At 40.4% G+C, this 18693-nt stretch overlaps 1 protein-coding gene across 2 annotated transcripts in view; it reads left to right on the top strand.

Moving 5' to 3' along the window:
• The window catches only part of ATL1 (atlastin GTPase 1), a 100340-nt gene that overhangs the window by 7578 nt on the left and 74069 nt on the right, over positions 1-18693 (top strand). Inside the window, exon 1 of one of the 2 annotated variants that reach the window (XM_011956891.1) lies at positions 17943-18547. The exons of the other annotated variant lie outside the window; for it this stretch is intronic. The gene's annotated coding sequence lies outside the window, so the exon portion shown is untranslated. Of the gene's footprint in view, positions 1-17942; positions 18548-18693 lie in introns of those variants that run through there. 2 annotated transcript variants of the gene reach the window in all.

The following is an 18693-nucleotide window of genomic DNA, read 5'->3' as shown; positions in this document are numbered from 1 at the left end:
TAAGAAAGTCAAGTGGGACTAAAGATCCACTCCGGAGTTATTTTTCCAGTCCCAAAATATGTGTGAATATAGATATATTGAGTAGCAGAATTCCTACATTAGGTTTATAGGGAGCTATTATGATTGATAGGAACAAGTGTAACCTCCCTAGCTAACTTCTTACCCACGCCAAAGTTGAATACCAAATTTAAACTTGATCACTGGGGAAATCACAGAGATTAGTGCCACCATTAAAGATATGAAAGATACAAGTCTTTTCCTTTTAACTCATCTTGGCTCATGCAATAGCCAAATTAGTTTTGGAGAATGTCTGTGGATTATTAAAAATTTAATCAAATGTTGATGCCAATCATAGTTGTGGTTCCACATGCGGGGGATCTTTACTAGAGCAAATCAGAACAGTTCTTGGCACCTAGAGGGTAGCTATTGACTTGAAAACTAGAAAGTAGCTTTCTTTTCAATTCCCATCAGCAAAAATAATCAGAAGCAGTTTGCTTTCACATGATTGCAACAGCACTGTCATTGTATTACCTCACGGATATTTAAAGACTTCTGTTCTATGATAGAGTATCATTCCAGAGGGACCTTTGTTTCCTTAATATCCAATAGAATATCATGGTAGTCTTTTATCTTGATAACATTATGGAAGTTGCACCTTGTGAGCAGGAAGTAGCAACCACCCTACATACTTTAAAAAATACCACTAATATCAGAGAACTAGAGATAAACCCAGTTCAGGAACCTGACACATTCGTGAAATTTCTAACAAGGAAGTAGTGCTCTACCTTGTATCATCCACCTTAAAGATGCACAATGTTTGTTTGGCCTGTTTTTATTTTGAGACAATGTACTGCATTTGCTACTCTTTGACCCATGTAACCTGTATGACTGCCACCTTGTTCATATCACTTGGAACAACATAATGTACTATAGAAGGTCCAGGCTATGATGCAAGCTGCCCTGACACTTAGGCTTTAGGATTCAGCAGTCCCAATGGTAAGTAGGATACTGTATGGAGTCTCTTGCAAGCCCAGTAGGAGAATCCCAATGCAGATCCCTAGGATTTTGGTGTAAGAATATGCCTTTATCTGCTGACAGCTATTGTCTGTTTGAAAGGCAACTCTTGATTTACTTCTAGGCCTCAGTAGAGGCTAGACTCCTGACCATAGGATACTAAGTAACTATGTGACATCAACTGCTCTTTAGAAATTGGGTGTTACCCTGCATGTTCTCACTCATAAGTGAGAGTTGAACAATGAGAACACGTGGACACAGGGAGGGGAACATCACACACAGGGCCTGGACTGTCAAGCGGGGAGGGGTTGGGGGCAAGGGGAGGGAGAGCACTAGGACAAATACCTAATGCATGTGGGGCTTAAAACCTAGATGACGGGTTGATAGGTGCAGCAAACTACAATGGCATGTGTATACCTATGTAATAAAACTGCACATTCTGTACAGGTATCCCAGAACTTAAAGTAAAATAAAAAAAATAAAAAAGGAAATTGGGTGTTACCTAATTTACTGAGTTATAAGTTGAACATGGGCAGCAGAATTCCATTGTCAAATGGAAGAGTATACACTGAGGTGGCCTGAGATTATCTGGAAGACACAAGTAAATCACATGGAACAAATGTCCATTGGACCTGCCATTACTTCTTTGCTATGTGTTTTGTTTTTTTTTTTTCCAACCCATTATCTATAGGCTCATAGCCATTTAGCAGAGGAAGAAAAAGTTTAGGCCTGGTTTATTAATGGTCTGCATGATATGCTAGGACCAACTTGAAGCAGACAGCCACAGAATTCTGTGTCCACACCATAATGGGGTGGCCCTGAAAGATAGTGAGGGAGAGAAATTCTCCCAGTGGATATAACTTTGAATAGTACATCTGGTTGTCCTCTTTTTTAGGAAGAAGAGTTGATCTGAGGTATGGATCTGTACTGATTTATGCACAATAGCTAATAGGTTGGTCAGTTACTTGGAAGGAAGAAGATTTGAGATAAGGAAGTCAGTGGGAGGAGTATTATGGATGGATTCTTAAAATTGCCCAGAATGTGAAAATATCTGTGAACTACAATACTGTCCAGCAGAGGGCATCCATCTCGATAGTTATACAAGAAGATCTGTCCTACAGGTGTCAATCAGTCTCTTTACCCAGTCACCCTAGTGCTTGCTCGGGGGGCGTACGTGACAGTAGGAATGTAGGCTAAGAGTAGATTCAACAATGTGGACTTCTACTTGCCAAGGATAATTCAGTTACTGCCACTATGGAGTGATTAATCTGCTTACAGCGGAGGCCATTGCAGAGACCCCAGTATGATACTGTTCCCTTGACAGATTAGTCAACCATCTGGTGGCAGTTTAATTACACTAGATTCCTTTCATTATAGAGAGAACAGTGATCTGTCATCATGGGAATAGATGCATATTCCAGGTAGAGGTTTACCTTCCCTGCTTGGAAAGTTTCCATTAGTGCCACAATTCATGGGCTTATGGAATGCCTTGTTTTATCACCATGTATCACAAATATCTTTGAGCAAGAAAGTAATTTTATTATGGGGGAAGTGTGGCAGCAGAGTCGTGCCCATGGAATTAGCCAATCTTACCCGTCACTCAGGAACAGCTAGTTTGATAGGATGGAGGAAAGTATGCAGAAGGATCAGTTGTGGTGCTGGCTGAGAGAAAACCCCTGTAAGGATGTAGTATAGGACTCGACCCAGTCACCATTATATGTTGCCATCTACTCAATATTCAGAATGCATGGTTCTGTGAACCAAGAGGCAGAGGTAGGAGTGGCTCTTCTATTATTCCAAATCTCTCTCCTGAATTTTTTTTTTCTCTACAACTTTGTCTTTATCATATTGTCCCTATAGCATTGGACTTGGTGAGTTTGGAGGCCCCAGTGCCCAAGGGATTGATACTTTCCCCAGATGACATGGTCACAATTCTATTTAATGGGAAGCTGAAACTACCACCTGGCTATTTTGGAGGCTTCAGATCACTAAATCAACAGTTAGAGAAGGGGGTCATTGTACTGGTTGGGGTGATTGATTCTAATGACCATGGGGAAATTGGTTATTGCTCCACAAAGGGAACAAGGAAGACTATGTCTGGAATCCCAGGTATTCACTAGGGTGTCTCTTAGTATTCACATCTCTAATATTACTGGACAGTGGGAAACTGAAACAACACAATGAAGATGAGAGCACTAAGGACTTGGATCCTCTGAGACTAAGGTTGGGTGACCCCACCAGATGAGGTATGGGAAAATGAAAGCCATGATGATCACTTTGGCCCTTAGGCCCAATAACTACCCTCTTTTCTCTGTCCTTACTATCAGAACCACAATTTTGTTGACCTTTTCCAAGTGGCTGTGTCCATCAGGGGAGACTGAGACACTCCCCCATCTTAGGGAATAAATCTTGATTGGTCTAGCCTCATTTTGCTTGTTAAAGGAATGGTTTAGGCTTGGATAATTCTGGACAATGACACAGGAGGAAAAGTCTGCTGGAGTGCTTCTAGGAAGGTTTTCCTTGCTATTAACAGGGTACACAAGACACAGACATGACTTTTTCTGTCTCTAGGCATGGATGTCTGCTTCTGATGTGACTAGAATGGCAACTGCCACTTTGAAAACATAAGAGGAGCCAGCATTAGAAAATAAGTTGGCTGGGCGGTGGTGGCTCACACTTGTAATTTCAGGACTTTGGGAGGCTGAGGTGGGAGGATTGCTTGAGCTCAGGAGTTTGAGACCAGCCTGGGGAACATAGTGAGACCTCATCTCTACTAAAAGTTGGGAAAAAATTAGCCAGGCACGGTGGCATGAGGCTATAAATGCAGCTACTCAGAAGGCTGAAGCAGGAGGATTGTATAAGCCCAGGAGATGGATGCTGCAGTGAACTGTGATTGTACCACTGCACTCCAGCCTGAGTGACAGAGTGAGACCCACTCTCAAAAAACAGGAAGCCAACTATAATGTGACAGGTCCCTCATCAGATTACTGAAGGGTGTGTGTCCACTGCTTGAACTTGGAAGGCCGGACTCTGAGCCAAGGCCATGATGCCCAGCCAAGAAACAGGTGTTTCTGAGAACCCAGACATCATGGAGAGTATCTCGGAACCTACCAAGAAATACAGTCTCATTGCTCAAACACAGTAGGCAAAGAGCCAGAAAATTAAAGGCAGTTTGGAGATGGAAAGTAGCGCAGATCTCTAGAGCTGTCCTGCTGCTGCTCAGGAGCACCCTGTATGTAAGTCCTAATAAACTCATCTACTTGCCAATCTGAACTGTCTGAGTCACTTTTTGGTCTCTCAGCTCCCTCCCAGTTTGGGAGACCATTTTTCTGTACAATCCTGGGCTTTTCTTGTAACAGTTGGTATCACAAACAGGATCTGAGAGACCAAAGGAAGATCTAGGAAGGGGTGTCTGCAGTGGGAATCCCAGGGTGGTCGACAGCATCCATGTGGGGTGAAATTGTCCAACTGCTTGACCTTTGTGGGCTGTTGCTTGAGTACAGGGATGCTTAGAAAATTCCAGTGGGGAATAAACATGTAGTGCAAGGACCTAAGATGTTAAAGTACAATATGGATAGCAAATGTGCTGTTGCTGTGGTAAGACTGGCTACTGAGAAATTGTTAAAGCAGGAAAAATAGATACAAAAGTTAAGGGAGGAGCTACAATTAGAAAGGGACATGTGAGTATCCATGTCAGCCCTGGTTGGGAATTTGTTGGAGAAGGTAGATAAAAGGGAGGAAGGGTTGGAACTCCTGTGGCTTATGTTTCCAAAAACATGGGAAAGTTCAAAGGCATGCCAGGTTTTCTAGATCTCCAGCTGGTTACATATTATGATTCATCCTTGTGGACCTTTTTAAACCAATGGCCAAATTACAGCAAGAAAAATCCAGAGCTCAAATGTTTCACCTTCAATTACAGTTAATCAGATCTTCTGAAGCTCTCTCTTTCTCTTTTCTTTTCTGCCTGCTTTGAATCTGTTGTTATTAAACTCCTGGTGTTGAAATAAAACTCACTGTTTATGGTACTGCTAATTCAAAGCCACTTGGGGATTTTGTTTTTCTTACACAGTTCAGACAATTCTAACTAAAATGTAAATGTTAGAAACTCATTTGAAACTGAAGAGAAAAAGGAGGTAAAAGAAGTTTTTTTAAAAAATCAAACTGCTATGAAAACTACTTTACCCAAAATTTTTGTCCACAGCCTTCATTGGATTACCTGTTAGGGCAAATAAAATTTAGCCATGTGAAGGGGTCCTAATTTTGTCAAAAATAATTTCGATTCAGTTATCTTTTATAGTCTGATGAGTTTATAATACTGTCTCATGGCTAGAGTTCTGAAGTAAAAGGTATTGGGTGTGTGCATGTGTGTGTGTGTGTGTGTGTGTGCATGTGTGAGTGTGTGAGAACATACATGTTTAAATATGTTTATATGTATGTACATGTGTTATATGTTATGTCTGGCATGCTAACAACTTGGCTTATAAGTAAATGAGTACTCATACATTAAGGTAAAGTCAAGTACTTTTAAAGTTTATGTAAATTTAGTAATCTTTAATAAACAAGCTGGATTTAAAATTATTCGTAAAATAAAATAGAAATGTCTTCAGAATTGTCATCATACATTTTTGTCTGGGTTTACTGATTAGGTAAGTTTTATGTTTGCCTCTGCTAGATATTTTAAGATGTCAGAGTCTGACACGAAAGTTGTAAGACTGTAAACCCAGCCAAAACCAGAATGATCGTTGTGTGGTTTTTTTGACAAATAAGACTAATTTAATATAGTTGGTTCAGTGAAAGTAGCAAAATCTTCTAAATTATCAGCAAAATGCCCATGTGTTTAAGGTTTTTTTTAAAATTATTATACTTTAAGTTCTGGGGTACATGTGCAGAACATGCAGGTTTGTTACATAGGTATACACGTGCCATAGTGGTTTGCTGTACCCATTAACCCGTCATCTACATTAGGTATTTCTCCTAATGCTATCCCTCCCCGACAGGCCCCGGTGTTTCTCACTTATAAGTGGGAGCTGAACAAAGAGAACACATGGACACAGGAGGAGGGGGGAACTTTAAGGTTTTTACTTAGGTGAACATCTTATATTTACAGGCTATAGAAATGGTTAACAGGAAAATAAGTTAGAATAGTGGTTAGGTTTGTCTAATATCTGAGATCTCATGAGTCATCCAGATAAACTGCTAAAAACGAATGAATTGAATAAATGTGAATGAGATAAATGCTTATAGGTGAACTCTTGTGTAATTTAAAATCTTAAAATTATTTTAGGTACTCAGTGAATGTCTGAGGGATTTCCAGTTGAAAAAAAAATGTTATATAGAGGGCGTTGGTTGTACTTCTGTACCCATTAATGGGAAATAAAATCTGTTATGTGGGGGAAGCATTGGTAGACCTCTGTGAGCTGAATAAAAATAAGGACGGAGTCTGAAAAGAAATCAAGGAACAAAAAGGTGATGGGCCAAATGGGCCCCTGTACACTTGCCTTAGCCCAGGCTGGCAATGAAGATGAAATAATACTGCCTACCAGGAGAATTATTCTGAGATCACCCAAACAATCCAGAAGTTACGTAAGGTACAGATAGGCCAGAACCCCTATGACAGCCCTGTGTGGCCTCTGAAAAAGCCAAATGGCATCTGGAGAATGATGGTAGACTACCATGAGCTAAATGAGTTGGTGCTGCTTGTATCTGCTGCTGCACCCGATATTGCTCAACTGCTACAGCAAGTAGTCCTTAAGCTAGGAAGTGTCCATGCTATGATTGACTTGCATTATGCCTTTTCCAGTATTCTTTTAGCAGAAGATTTACAAGACCAGTTTGCCTTCACTTGGGAGGGCCAATAATGGACTTTCCAGGTACTACCAAAAAGATACCTGCACAACCCCACCATCTGTCACAGTATAGTTGCATAGTACCTATATAGACTCACTTTGCCTGCCTCAGTCTCTGTGTTTCACTGTATTAATGGTATCATGCTAACCTCAGAGTCTCTTGCAGATCTGGAGACTACCTTACAAACTACCTTGGATGGCCTAAAGGACAGGGGATGGGAAGCCAACCCCAAAAACATACAGAGGCCCAGGATAGCCATCAAATTCCTGGGAGTTACCTGGTCAGCTAAGACGTGAAACATACCTGGAGCTGTCTTGATAAGATAGTACAGCAGCTTGTTCCCCAGACAGTAAAGCAACTGTAGGTTTTCCTAGGTTTACTGGGCTACTGGAGGATATTCATTCCTCATTTGGCACAAACCCTCAGCTCATTGTATACCCTAATAAAGAAGGGTAAAAAATGGGACTGGACACACATAGAGCAAGAGCCATTTGACAAAGCAAAAATATTGGTGAAACAAGCCCAAGCACTAGAGGTCCCACTGCCACAGGATCCTTTTGTATTAGAAGTCACTAGAGATGCCACAAGGATGACTTAGGGTTTGTGGCAAAACAGCCAATGGGAATGGTAACTGTAGGGTTTTGGTCTCAATTATGTTTCTTTGTTTGTTTGTTTGTTTGTTTTGAGATGAAGTCTTGCTCTGTCACCCAGGCTGGAGTGCAGTGGCACACTCTCGGCTCACTGCAAGCTCCACCTCCCAGGTTCATGCCATTCTCCTGCCTCAGCCTCCCCAGCAGCTGGGACTACAGGTTCATGCTGCCACACCCAGCTAATTTTTTTTTGTATTTTTAGTAGAGACAGGGCTTCACTGTGTTAGCCAGGATGTGGTCTCCATCTCCTGACCTTGTGATCCGCCTGCCTCGGCCTCCCAAAATGCTGGGTTTACCGGTGTGAGCCACCACCTGGCCTGGTCTCAATTATGAAAAGGGGCAGAATCCTACTATACAGTCCTAGAGCAACAGCTATTAGCCATGTATAGGGCATTGCAACAAGCAGAGGCCATCACCACCAGAAAGAAGACCACACAATAAAAACTGCCTACCCCATAAAAGGTGGGTGGAAGGATTTATAACCAAGCCCACCTCTGGGATGGCACAATTACACACCCTGCAGAAATGGCATGCCTGTCTACAACAAAGGGGTGTCCTGTCTACTAATCCTTTAAGTCAGCTTCTACAGGAGGTGCCTGGACCCATCCACTTTGAACAAGTGGAGGGAGCCAAGATGGCAATAGAACCACCTACTGGGCCAACCATTGTATATAAGGGGATCCCACCAATACCCACTAGGGCCTGGTACATTGATGGGTCTAGCAAAGGCACCCAACACCAATGGTCAGTGGTCATGGTACAAATAGATACTGACACCATATAACTGTATAGGTACCTCATAAGAGCAGCCACAGGGTGGGCCACAGCAAAGGCAGCAGGCATCTCCATCCTCTATGTAAATATTCTAGCAGCTGTTCAGAACTGTGAGACCTACTCACAGCTGAGACCTAGAAGGGTTCCTTCTGCACTAAGTCACATACCTACAGCCACACAACCTTCATAGGACTGACAAGTCCATTTTATTGGTCCTCTGCCCTGGAATGGTGGGGAAAGGCATACCTTAACCTCTGTGGACACAACAGTGGGGCTACTACAGGCCTTCCCAATAAAACATGCCACCCAGCTGGAGACTGTTAAGTGTCTGACTGCTCTTAGTGTCATATATGGCATGCTATGAAGAACATATAATGATCAGGGCTCCCATTCGTGGGCCACACTATCCAACACTGGGCATCAGAACAAAACATAGACTGGAGGTTCCACTACCATATATCCCAACAGGGGCAGGACTCAGAAAAAAATAATGACCTGTTAAAAACCCAATTACATGCACTGTCCCAGAATGGCTAAGTTTCTGGACTAAGAATCTCCCTGAAGCCATACAAATTTTAAATAAGTTACCCACTAACACACTTGGCATCACTCCCTATGAATGGGCCTGTAAAATATGCCCTGCAAACTCTCAGCGCTACCTCTGAGACACTGAGTCATGCTTCTGAAGCAGAAGCCATGCTGTGCTTCTAAGAACACCAGTGGATCTGCCAATTGGCGATGGCTACATGGACCTGAAGTTGAGCTGGAAAGTGCCCCTATACTGGACTGGTTTTATGATGCTGGAGGGTGAATGAAGACTGCCAGAGGATAGGTGATCCCGGCTGTATGTAGTCTTAGAGGGAGGTCTGAGAGCCTTATGATATCAACATCAGCAGCACTGATACCTGCTGGAGTGGTCATAGTGCAGAGTGCATAGGCAAGGCTGGAAGCTTACCAATTGGCTACTATGCCCACTCTTAGAGAGGGAAGCCATGTGTGGTACTGTAAGCCAGAACTGAAGCCTGTGGCAGCCTCACTAATAGGGCCAATGGGAGAAAATATAGCAGTAATAATGTTACAAGGGTGGCTATACCCATGAGGGTCTCTATTGAACACCTGTGTTTGCCTTGTTTCTGCTACCCATGGCAGCTGGTAATATCTTCTGAACTAGGCTGTGACTACAACAGCAGCCAGCAACCAGTCCTATTGTGGGGTATGTGGATACCTCCCCCTGTTAAGTAGTAATGGTATGCCTTGGGATATTCTGCCTTTTGCCTGACAGAACTGGAGTGACTGGTTGAACAGCACCAATAAGGCAACCCAGGCTCACTAAGGATTGTCTCTGCATGGAGGCCTGATTGCCAATGCAATAGAGACTCAAAGATATGTGCCATTAGGCCACAAAACAAGTCTCAATAAATTTAAGAAAATAAAAATCATATCAAGTACCTTCTCAGACCACAGTGAAATAAAACTGGAAAATAACTCCAAAAGGAACCCTCAAAATTATACAAATACATAGAAATTAAATAATCTGCTCTTGAATGATCTTTGGGTTAACAATGAAATCAAGATGGAAATTTAAAAATTCTTTGAACTGAACGACAGTGATACAACTTATCAAAACCTCTGGGATACAGCAAAAATGGTGCTAAGAGGAAAGGTCATAGCATTAAATGCTTACATCAAAAAGTCTGAAAGAGCACAAATAGACAGCCTAACATCATACCTCAAGAACTAGAGAAACAAGAACCAAACCCAAACCTAGCAGAAAAAAAAATTAACAAAGATCACAGCAGAAACTAAATGAAATTGAAACAAAAAAATACAAAAGACAGACGAAACAAAAAGCTATTTATTTGAAAAGATAAAATTGATAGACCATTAGTGAGATTAACTAAGAAAAGAAGAAAAAAGATCCAAATAAGCTCAATTAGAAACAAAACAAAAGATATTACAACTGATACTACAGAAATACAAAAGATCATTCAAGGCTACTATGAACACCTTTATGTACACAAACTAGAAAGTCTAAAGGAGATGGATAAATTCCTGGAAATGTATAACCCTCCTGATTAAATCAGGAAGAAATAGAAACTGAACAGATCAATAACAAGCTGTGAGATTGAATCAGTGATTTAAAAATTGCCAAAAATTCCTTTCAGGACCAGATGAATTCATAGCCGAATTGTATCAGACATTCAAAGAAGAATTGGTACCAGTTCTACTGAAACTATTTCAAAAGATAGAGAAAGATGGAATCCTCCCCAAATCATTCGATGAAGGCAGTGTTACCCCAATACCAAAACCAGGAAAGGCCATAACAAAAAAAGAAAACTACAGACCATTATCCCTGAGGATAATGGGCTGCATTATCATCAAAGATGCAAAAAATCGTAACAAAATACTAGCTTTCCAAATCTAACAGCTTATCAAAAAGATAATATATCATGATGAAGTGGATTTCATACCAGGGATTCAGGGATGGTTTAACATATGCAAATCAATAAATGTAACATGACACATAAACAAAAATTATATGATCATCTCAGTAGGCACAGGAAAAGCACTTGATAAAATCCAGCATTTTTGGCCGGGCGCAGTGGCTCAAGCCTGTAATCCCAGCACTTTGGGAGGCTGAGACGGGCGGATCACGAGGTCAGGGGATCGAGACCATCCTGGCTAACACAGTGAAACCCCGTCTCTATTAAAAATACAAAAAAACTAGCCGGGCGAGGTGACGGGCGCCTGTAGTCCCAGCTACTCGGGAGGCTGAGGCAGGAGAATGGCGTGAACCCGGGAGACGGAGCTTGCAGTGAGCTGAGATCTGGCCACTGTACTCCAGCCTGGGTGACAGAGCGAGACTCCGTCTCAAAAAAAAAAAAAAATCCAGCATTCTTTTATGATAAAAACCCTCAAAAAATTGTCATAGATGGGACATACCTCAAAGTAATAAAAGCCATCTATGACACACCAACAGACAACATAATACCGAACAAAGAAAAGTTGAAAGCATTCCCCCAGAGAACTGGAACAAGACAAGAATACCCACTTTTGCCAATTCTACTCAACATAGTACTGGAAATCCTAGCCAGAGCAGTCAGACAAAAGAAAAGTAAAGAGTATTCAAATTGGAAAAGAGGAAGTCAAACTGTTGCTGTTCGCCGTTAATATGATCATGTACCTAGAAAACCCTAAAGACTCATCCAAAAATCTCCTAGACCTGATACATGAACTCAGCATTCAGGATACAAAATCAGTGTACACAAATCAGTAGCGCTGCTCTACACCAATAATGACGAAAGTGAGAATCAAATCAAGTACTCAATCCCTTTTACAACAGCTGCAAAAAAATTAATTAAATAAAATACTTACGAACTTACTTAACCAAGGAGGTGAAAGATCTCTACAAGGAAAACTACAAAACACTGCTGAAAGAAATCATAGATGACACAAACAAATGGAAACACATCCTATGCTCATGAATAGGTAGAATCAATATTGTGAACATGACCATACTTCCAAAAGCAATCTACACATTCAATGCAATTCCCATCAAAATACCATCATCATCCTTCAAAGAACTAGAAAAATATCCTAAAATTCATATGGAATCAAAAAAGAGCCCACATAGCCAAAGCAGTACTAAGAAAAAGAACGTATCTGGAAGCATCATAGTACCTGACTTCAAATTTTACTGTGAGGCTATAGTTACCAAAACAATGTGGTACTGCTATAAAAATAGGCATGTAGACCAACGGAACAGAATAGAGAACCCAGAAATAAAGCCAAATACTTACAACTAACTGGTCTTCGACAAAGCAAACAAAACATAAAGTGGGGAAAGGATACCCTATCAATAAATGGTGCTGGGATAACTGGCAAGCCACATGTAGAAGAATGAAACTGGATCCTCATCTCTCACTTTATATCAAAATCAACTCAAGATGGATCAAAGACTTAAATCTAAGAACTGAAACTATAAAGATTGTGGAAGGTAACATCAGAAAAATTCTTCTAGACATTGGCTTAGGCAAAGAATTCATGACTAAGAATCTGAAAGCATATGCAACGAAAACAAAAGTAAATAAATGGGACCAGGCATGGTGGCTCATGCCTATAATCTCAGCACTTTGAGAGGCTGAGGTGGGTAGATTACTGGAGGTCAGGAGTTCAAGACCAGCCTGGCCAACATGGTGAAACCCTGTCTCTACTAAAAATACAAAAAATTAGCTGGGCATGGTGGCGTGTGCCTGTAGTCACTGAATAGACAATTAGACAATTCTTGAAAAAATATACACAGACAGCCAACAAACATATGAAAAAATGTTCAAAATCACTATAAGGGAAACACAAAACCACAGTAAGATACAACCTGATTCCTGCAAGAATGGCCATAATTTAAAATTTTTTTAAAAAAATAGATGTTGGCTTGGATGTGGTGAAAAGGGAGCTCTTTCACACTGCTGGTGGGAATGTGAACTAGTACAACCACTATGGAAAATGGTATGGATACCCCTTAAAGAACTAAAAGTAGAACTACCATTTGACCCAGCAATCCCACTACTGGGTGTTTACCCAAAGGAAAATAAGTCATTATATGAAAAAGACAAATGCATACACATGTTTATAGCAGCACAATTCAAAATTACAAAGATATGGAACCAAGCTAAATGCCCATCAATCAATGAGTGGATAAAGGAAATGTGGTATATATACACCATGGAATATTACTTGGCCATAAAACAGAACAAAATAATGGCCTTTGCAGCAACTTGGATGGAGTTTGAGGCCATTATTCTAAGTGAAGTAACTCAGCAATGGAAAACCAAATATTGTTATGTTCTCCCTTAAAAGTGAGAGTTAAGCAATGAGGATGCAAAGGCATAAGAATGATATAATGGCCTTTGGGGACTCGGAGCAAATGGTCAGAAGGGTGAGCAATGAAAGACTGCATGTTTGGTACAGTGTACTCTGCTCCAGTGACAGGTGCAGCAGAATCTCAGACATCACCACTAAAGAACTTATTCATGTAACAAAAAACCATCCGGTCCCCAAAAACTATTAAAATTTTTTAAAAGTTTTTTTTAAGCCACAAAAACCAATATGTACCCTTACAGGCACTACCTGTTGTGCCTATATGCCTGATGAAGAGAACAGTGTCACAAATGTTTTAAATCATTTGTCAACTGAAATACATTATATAACCTAATTAGGTTTCTTTGACTCATTCTCAAATTGGTTACACACCTTACCTACCCATTGAAGTTACATTTTGCTAACAGGCATCATAATTGTAGTTAGTTTCTGCTTTTTATGATGTTTTGTATACTGTAGATGTGGCTTGTACACACAAGCCATAGCTATACATTATAGGTCTGTATAGTTCTTCCCCTCATACCCTACTCAAGAACTTTCATGCAAGATTGGTGGGAAGAATATGAGAGCTGGGAAATGGGGTGGATTGTAGTTTGATGTGTCCCCACCAGGTTACTTAGAGTGTACGTCCACTGCTTGAACGGGGAAGGCTGGACAGTGAGCCAAGACCATGATGCCCACTGGAGGAGCAGGTGTCCCTGAGAACCCAAACATCTCAGATGGTATCTGAGTACTTACCAAGGAAAACAGTCTCATTGCTCAAACGCAGTAGGCAAAAAAGTTACAGAAAAATGGTTTAAAAGCAGTTTAGAGATGGGAGGTGGCATGGATCTCTAGAGCTGTCCTGCTGCTGCCCAGAAGTGTCCTGTGGAAGTCTCACAAACTCATCCACTCGCCGGTCTGGACTTGTCTGAGTCATTCTTCGGTCTCTTGGTTCCCTCCCAGCTTGGGAGAACATTTTTCTATATAATCCTGGATTTTTCTCTTAACATCAACACACTGAAGATGGTAGAGTGCACCTTTGTCTTTTTGGCAAAATCTTCTGGTTATTTTCCAATGTGTATTTCCCTTCTTTGTTTAGTATTAGACCCCAAAATTTTTGTTGCATACATGGTATGCAACAAATTTTCCTTGATAAAAAAATTTATCAGTGAGGTGGGACATGGTATTTGAGTGGAGATGATGTGTGCACCTTCTGGATTGTACCCTTAGAGAAAATGGATATATTCACTTCTTCCCTTTTACCCTTCTGTATGGCTAGAATGAAAATGTGAATGCCCATGCTAGGGCAGCCATCATGGAACATATGATGGAAGCCCTGAGTGAAAGATGGAAGAAAGCATGAAGAACTTCAGTTCCTTCATTTTGTTGTTGTTGTTTTGTTTTGTTTTGTTTTGTTTGAGACGGAGTCTCGCTCAGGCTGGAGTGCAGTGGTGTGATCTCGGCTCACTGTAACCTCCGCCTCCTGGATTCAAGCAATTCTCCTGCCTCAGTCTCCTGAATAGCTGGGACTACAGGTGCATGCCACCCAGCCCAGCTAATTTTTTTTGTAGTTTTTAGTAGAGACAGGGTTTCACCGTGTTGCCCAGGCTGGTCTCGAACTCCTGAGCTCAGGCAATCTGCCTACCTTGGCCTCTCAAAGTGCTGGGATTACAGGCGTGAGCCACCATGGCCGGCCAGTTCCTTCATATTTTAAAGCCACAGTATTATCCCTGGATGACTTATGCTCAGATTATTTTCATAAGACCAAAATAAATATTTGTCTTATTTCAGCCATTGTAATTTTTATAGCAGCCAAAGCTATATCCTAACTAGTATAGTCCGTGATACCACTGAGCTGATGAATTGACCACCATAGAACCAATCTATCTTTAAACAAATTGTTGTATGAACGTAAATGTCATTTTTTGGTTAAGCCATTTTGAGTTACCACCAAAAGCATTCTAATTGACATAAATATTTTTCTAAGATTGCTATTTATAAAGGGAAGGAGCAAATTGAACCATCAACTATTGAGAAACTTCTGATTGAGGGACCCCTTTACTTATGATGGAGGAAAATAAGCAAGGTGAAAGAACCAATGGAAGAAAAGAGAATTGAGGATACAGGGGGAAGAGAAGAGTTTGTGGAGTAACATCCCAGAAGAGTCAAGAAGAGAGAGGATTTAAAGTACTAAAGTTCAAATGGAGTAATACCTTTTCTTCTTTTATTCTGATTTAAAATGAACTTGACCTTTGACTTTTAAAAAACATTTGTATTGAGACATAATTCACATACCATACAATTCACCAGCTTAGATTTTACAATTCAGTGGAGTTTTTTGTTTTGTTTCATTTTTTGAGACAGAGTCTCGCTCTGTCATCTAGGCTGAAGTGCAGTGGCCTGAATCCTTGAACTCCTGGACTCAAGGGATCCTCCCACCTCAGCCTCTTGAGTAGCTGGGACTACAGGTGCACATCACTGCACCTGGCTAGTTTTTCTATTTTTTTTTTTTTTTATATAGAGATGGGGTCTTTCTATGTTATACAGGCTGGTCTCGAACTCCTGGCCTCAAGTGATCCTCCCACCTCAGCTTCCCAACGTGCTGGGATTACAGGCATGAGCCACTGCACCCAGCCTAATCCAGTGGTTTTTAGTATACCCAAAGAGTTGTGCAAAGTTGATTTCATGATGAATTCTAAAACATTTTCACTGCCCCCCAAAGAAACCTCATACTCATTAGCAGTCACTCTCCAATTTCTCCCCAGCCTCCCACTCCTTTCCTCCATCCCTAAGAAACAATTAATATACTTTCTGCCTCTTTAGATTTACCTATTCTATAAATTTCATGTAAATGGAATCATATAATATGTGGTCTTTGTGGCTGGCTACTTTCATTTACTATAATGTTTTCAAGGTCCATCCATGTTGTAGCATATATTGGTACTCAATAACTTTTTATGACCAAATAATGTTCTAGTATATGGACATACTACTTTTTGTTTATTCATTCACTAGTTATTTGGCACTGGGATTGTTTCCACCTTTTGGCTATTATGAATAATGCTGTTATGGATATTTCTGTACAAGTTTTTCTGTGAACATATATTGTAATTTCTTTAGAGTATATATCTGGGAGTGCTAATGTATATGGTAATTCTATGTTAAACTTTTTGAGGAACTGCCAGACTTTTTCCCAAAGTGGTTGCATCATTTTATATTTCCATCAGCAGTTTATGAGGGTGCCAATTTCTCCACATCCTCACCAACACTTGTTATTATCTTTTTGATTATAGTCATCATAGTAAGCATTTTTAAACTTATTCTGGAGAAAGTGAAACATTACTGTTCTAAGACTCAGAGTTATATAAAAGCATTACACTTAGAGAAATATCAGTCCCCCTAGTCCCTACTACCCTCTTACCTTTCTTCCATTATTTCTACCCTATTCCCACCCATCTCCCACAGGTGACCAATCTCATTGGTTTCTGGTTTATTCTTGCTGTAGTTATTTTTCACAGATGAATGGATACTTTGTTTCATATCCTTTTCTCTTTCCAGGACTGGTGTACTATTTGCAATTTTTCCTTCACATTTAACATTGTATTCTGGAAATCACTCTGTATTAGCTTATGAAGATCTTCTATATTCTTTTTCACACCTATGTAACATTTTATTGCATATATGTATTATAATGTACTCAACCACTCATCTATAGATGGGCATTTAGGTTGTTTCCAGCATTTTACAATAACAAAAAGTACTGTAATAAATAACCACATATGTTTATATTTTCATAGTATTGAAGGTATTTCTTCAGAGTAGATTAAACTTATGATCTAAAAAATGTGTTCTAGCAATGTCCACTGAAAGGGTCTAGAAACAGTGATACTTCAGCCAGCAATGAGCACAACTAGCACCATGTCTTGGTTTCTAAACACCTTTTCTCATTAAAAGGAGTCAGAGCATCTTGGAGAAATGGCTATTTTAGTTCTAAGGGAAAATACAAAGGACACCTGAAATATTTTCTTGTACCAGAATACAGGGAACTGCTCAAAGACAAAAAGGAACAATGTTAAAAGGACACACGAGCTGACCCTCGGCCAAATTTAGGGCAATTTAGGCATTAAAAAGAATGGTGATGCATAACACAGTTTTTAACAAAAGTTTCCATTAATTTATAGTGGGACTCAACATAGAAAAGTTGGAGAGGGAATGCCAGCTACTTAATTTAAAAGACATCAAGAGGCTGAGGTGGGCAGATCGCTTGAGCTCATGAGTTTGAGACCAGCCTGGGCAACATGGAGAAACCCCATCTCTACATACAAAAACAGCCAGGCGTGCTGGCGACCGCCAGTAATCCCAGCTACTTGAGAGGCTGAGACATGAGAATCGCTTGAACCTGGGAGGCAGAGGTTGTAGTGAGCTGAGGTCACGCCACTGCACTCCAGCCTGGGCGACAGAGGGAAACTCTATCTGGAAAGCAAGCAAACAAACAAAATACAATTATTTTAAAGTTTCCATTTAAAAATCACTAATATGAAATTGATTCAGGCAAGGATCAATGAATGCTAAAATCAATGGATGAAAAGTTTTTGGCCAACAGTACAAAAAGTCTTATACAGAGGGCTATTTATTTAAGCATTTGTGTGTGTGTGTGTGTGATTCACACAGTCTCAAAGTATTCACCTGTAGATTACTTACTAATTATAAAGGTAACAGTTTCTTAAAAAATTAATTTCTTTTTCAATTAGGCATAGGTGTTGCATTATATAAATGTTTCCTTTTTTTGTGTGTGTAATCTATTGTACTCTTAAAAATGGGATTCATATGAAAGGGATTTTCAGGCTGGAATGTAAGCTGAGAATGATAGTAAAGGAATATAAGAAGAAAAGCAGACCACACTTCTGTTTTGTTCTATGAACTTGGTTTATAGGTACAGGGATGAGATAATGTCTGTCTTCCCATGTTGTTTCATTAATGTCGTTTCAACTATGTTGAGCACAGACCTCTTTAAAACCATGGTGTAAACTCGGTTACGGTGTTCACAGCTCTGCGGTCACTAGAACCAGTAACTGAAATATAATGCATAAGATTTGGCAGTGATGGGGGAGTTTATTTTCAGATATGTTGATGTTGAAATGTCCGGAGGAAAACAATGTGAGGATAACCTTAGGCAGTTATAAACACACCTCTCGTATGATGTCCTCTCTTCTAGAGGGCAGAAGACTAGAAGTATAGATTTGGGAATCATCAGCATGGAGGTCCTGCCTGAAGCCATCAAAGTAAATTACATTGAGAGAGTGTAGCGTGAGGAGTTGCTTACGATTAGGAATTAGCAGAGATCGTGGATCTGGTAATTACAAGGCTGGCAGTGATCTCCTAAGAACCGATCAGTAGAGAGTGTGGGTAACAACCAAATGGCAGGAGGAAACTGTAAGGGACGGGATGATGGTATCTTGAGGTGGAGGTAGTATAAAGGGAGAGTGTTTCCAGGTTACTGAAAACAACTAAGTTTGTAGCAGAGAGAAAGAAAGCAGTGAAAAGGGAA

Source organism: Colobus angolensis, unplaced genomic scaffold, assembly GCF_000951035.1.
Source record: "Colobus angolensis palliatus isolate OR3802 unplaced genomic scaffold, Cang.pa_1.0 Scaffold428, whole genome shotgun sequence".
Lineage (NCBI taxonomy): Eukaryota > Metazoa > Chordata > Mammalia > Primates > Cercopithecidae > Colobus > Colobus angolensis.
The sequence above is the reverse complement of the archived record's forward strand: the minus strand, read 5'-3'. Positions and strand labels throughout refer to the sequence as shown.